The sequence below is a fragment of the Molossus molossus genome, unplaced genomic scaffold (genome assembly GCF_014108415.1).
Source record: "Molossus molossus isolate mMolMol1 unplaced genomic scaffold, mMolMol1.p scaffold_m16_p_18, whole genome shotgun sequence".
Lineage (NCBI taxonomy): Eukaryota > Metazoa > Chordata > Mammalia > Chiroptera > Molossidae > Molossus > Molossus molossus.
Window position 1 is genome coordinate 46,506,720 of NW_023425353.1, and position 4,410 is coordinate 46,511,129.

Sequence of the window (4,410 nt, forward strand, 5' to 3'; positions counted from 1 at the left end):
TGAGGAAATTGATAACCTAGGAAATACACAGTACCCCTGGAATGTATCTGAATAACTATCACCCCATTCCCTTTTATAAAGGTCTCTGAATACAGAGCCAGTGTATTTAAATTTGTAATTTCATACTTTTCTCTTGACTTACCCACATGATACTCTATTACTCAGTGGAAAAAGTACAAATAAAACAATCCATCTTTTCAGAATACATCAGCAGTTATATAACCTAATCAGGTTGAAAGGACTCTAAAAAGCAGGTTCATTCTCTCAGGTTGTGGATGAGAGAAAGGAATACGTAGTTACTGCTACTGCCAATACCATGAAATCATGCGAGAAGGGAGGACCTGGCTTACCCATGAAGGTCAGCTGACCAATGATGATAAATTATCAAGGAGTTGTTACTATGCTTACATGACCCATGACTAGTTAGCAAAATGTTTATCTCAAAAATAAAAGCCTGAGTTAGTGGAATATTGACAGATTATTACAAATGAAAAACCTGTCTGACCCCAACCTAGCCTTGACTTAAGAACCCATTGACTATGGGAGATAAGTGTGAATTAGACATTCTATCCAATAAAACTGATATACTGTTAAAAGAGTCCTCACTAATATGGTGCCACTCAGGGAGAGAAGATGTCAAACAAAGTAGTGAAGTAAAATGAGAATTATTTGAGTTTCCTCTGAACTCCTGTCTAAAACATTTTTTCTTGCACTGTGTGATATCTGCATTTAGCAGCTTACTCCTGCTGGGGTGTTCAAAGGACAGTGTGATATAAATTCAGAATCTGGCATAATGTTGGTTTTCTTGGCTTTGTGCATGTTCAACCTGGTATTTTTATTGATACAATATTAAAAAAACAATTTTTTCCATCTGCCATTAGGAATTATCCCCTTGGCAATAACAAATGAGAGATCTGTGATTGTAGAGTATGTACATATAGATGTATACAGTTGGCTTAACATTGAGCTTGTAACCCAATTTAATTGAACAACAAATACATTCAAGCAGAACATATAGCATGATGCTATTTCATCTTCTATTCATTTGTAGCAACCTTTTTGTGAGTCAATTTTAGATAAAATGAACAGTTTACTCTGAAATGTGAATGATAACTGAATAGAGGTTGAATCTCATTATAGTGAACATCCAACAGCTCTGGAGGCTAAAAGTTGGGTAATTCCATTTTCCTGGAACATACATGGGAGCAAAAACACCCTCTGAGACCCTAAAGCCAAACCCCACAAAGGGTGGTCATGTTCTTCACTGATCTGCTTACTTTTGTTGCAGTTATATTTCTTATCACGTTTGGTTACCTGGTTTTGCATATCTCTGCAGACTTGAAAGAACAATCTAGGGACAGGATGAAGGAAGAAAACACGTGAAGGGGTAAAACTTGGGAGGGCAGCAATGAGTGTGTTGGGAATTAGGTTTAATTTGCTGTCATCCTGGTGACAAAGACCAAAGACTCTGAGGCAGTTGCCTACCTATGTTGGCTATTGTACCACATATCATAAGAAGTGATCGTAACTGTCAGAGAAGCACAGTTCTGCATTGGGTGGGAGGGGCTCAAAGTCTACCGTGGCCTCCCTTACAAGCTTCCAAACTCTTTCTCCATCATTTCTATCAAGTGGTCTTCTTGTCTGTGTTTTAACACCCATGAGGGACGGAAATGTTAGATATTCTGGCTCAGTTTGCCACCTATGTTTACATCCAAATTGAGGAAGAGTAAGACAAGACTGAGGGTAGAATCCACTGGCACACTATATGAATTCTACCCAGGATGACACTCTTCCAACTCAACACCCATTCACATTGCCTCGTACTCCTGGCTAGTCCAATATGTGTGCATCATTTCTCTAATTTAGCAATCTAGCAATTGTAACAATAAAAAATAATAATAAAGTTAGCCTGAGATACTTATTCTCAGGGAACTCATGGTGATGCCTAAGTTTCACCACTATCTCTTTTATGGACCTGTGACTGTCCCTTTAGAAATACATTCTAGAAATATTTGCATGGATCTTAAGTTCCTATATCATAAGCCATACTTTATCATCTTCTCTGGAATAAAAATTAACTACTTGGTGATTTCAGTCCAAAAGTAAATTTACATATTTAAGAGCACCTGCTCATAAAGACAAAAATAAAAATGATACATATTAGAAAGTTTTCATTAAAATGAGTTGAAATAAGTAAGTGTCCCACCTGAGGTTATATGGAACATTCATTTGCTAGGGATTCCTTACCCCTTAATCATGCTAGTTACGTGAATTAATTTTGCAGATTTGTGGTTTGCAAAGTGTGGTCTCCAGATCCAGTAAAATCTTGGGCCCCACCCAAGACCTCTTTACTGCATCAGTTCCTGGGAGGCGGGGTCCAACGATCCAGTTGATTCCTGTACACACTGACGTTTAAGAACCATGATACTTAGGACAGCAGCATCAGCCTCATTCTGGAAGCTTGTTAGAAGTTCGAAATCTTGAGTCTCCCACTTCTACTCCCAAATCTGCTGAATCAAAGTCTGCATTTTAACAAGATCCTCAGGTGAGTCTATGCACATTAATATGTACGAAGCACTAGTTTATCTATACCTATCCCCTCATTTTCCCTGAGGAAATTGAGTCCCAAGGAAATTGAATGACCTATTCCAGGTCACAAATCTGGTTAAACTGGAACTGATCTCTAGTTGAATATGGTTTTCTCTGATCCCTGCAGCCTTCAACTATGTGCCATGAAACGCTGCTGCTGTTTCCTATGTCTGGACTTGTGCTGTGCACTTTATATGGATTATCTCAATTACTCATTTAACACATTGTATAAGCTCAGTACTATTATTATCTCCTTTTTTTTTTTTTTTTTTCCTGATAGGGAACCTGGAACCTAGACAGGTTTAAGTACTTCCCCCAAATCATGCAACTGCCAAGTAGCAAATCAGAGATCACTTTGTGGTCAGGCTTGTAGCTACTGGATGTACACTGAATGCATACCTTTATCTTTTCCTATGACTCTAAAGCTTCTATTCGTCTGTCTGTCCATCCACCCATTTATCACCTATCTATCTATCGATAGATCTATCTATCTATCTATCTAGTTAGCTAGCTAAAAAGTATATAAATGAAGTCATTCTATTTGATGTTTCTTTTTCTTTCATTAATCTCAGTAATAGAGGTTTGCTATAGCTGCTTAGAAAAGAAAGCAAAAGGTCCCTTATTGTTTACCCCACCTTCGCATCCCTCCCAGCTCAGGTGTTCTGTCCTGCAGGCCTTCCTTCCCAGTCACCTCTCCCATCATCTCAGGAGCTCGGGCTTAGCCATCACTGTGACTTAGAGGTTGAGAAGGTTCTCCCTACTGAGGTGCAGGAAGAAGAAGGCTATTGCCCTCCCTCTTTTGAAGCACTCAAAAGTTAAAGAAAAAAACTGTTGAAGAAAAATTACTACAGAGCCTTGCCTTAGATAAACGAATTGCTTTTTAGTGCTTTCTTGAAAACCCAGCATGTAAAAGGTTGTTTCCAGTAGAAACTTTTGCATTCCAATCATCTTAACATCTGAAATGCAACCCAGGAGCAAATTGGAAACAGCCTTGCTTATGCTCCAATATAATTATAAAAGTTTCACTTCTCTATATCACCTTTAAAAACATGTTTGAATGTTTCTGAATAAAATTTTTTATGCATTAAGCCAGTACATTCTCTTCATCCTATGCACACACATATATGACAAGCAAAATAATATGAGAAAAGCTCAGCTTTGTAAAAATTAAATTAGAATGTGATTTTTATAAAAATTGAATTAATCATTAAGTATTATTAAAATAGTGTTCCATTTACACAAAAACAAAATTTTAATACAACTTTTCAGAATCTGGCTATTACATATAGTGAAATGAACAACATATACTTTCGCTAGGGTCAATGTGGATCTAGACAATAATGAAATACTTTGGAAAGTGTTGCTATGTGAATCACAAGTTTTATGGATCGCACAGATCTAGACTATCCCCAAAAGAAAATTTTATTAATATCTGGAAACAAACTTGGTTTGTTTGTTGGTGTCTCCATAAAGAATATTACCTACCTACACACACACACACACACACACACACACACACACACTCACTGTTTGATTCCAAATATCTTCAGTTAGACTCCAAAATCCTCAGGGTAAGAGGCCTGTCTTACTCATGCTTTAATTTATCTTGTTATGATAACATGTTTTTTTTTTGTTTTTTTTTATTGCCTTAATAAATATTTGCTGAGCTGAACCGCACACCTTAACTCCATATATCTGGAATTTCTGTTGTAAACTTTATTTAATGGGGAAAGGAAAAGATTGATGTTGTGTGTGTGTGTGTGTGTGTGTGTGTGTGTGACTATAATTTTCAATCTCCTGATTTTTGTGATTTTTAAAAGC

The 4,410-nt window shown here is 37.0% G+C and overlaps 1 non-coding gene across 1 annotated transcript; it reads left to right on the forward strand.

Annotated features, from left to right (window-relative positions):
• Positions 1-708: 708 nt before the first annotated feature.
• LOC118633648 lies at positions 709-849 on the forward strand. Its single transcript, XR_004960207.1, has one exon. It is a non-coding gene; the product is annotated as a small nucleolar RNA SNORA8 (small nucleolar RNA).
• Positions 850-4,410: the final 3,561 nt, after the last annotated feature.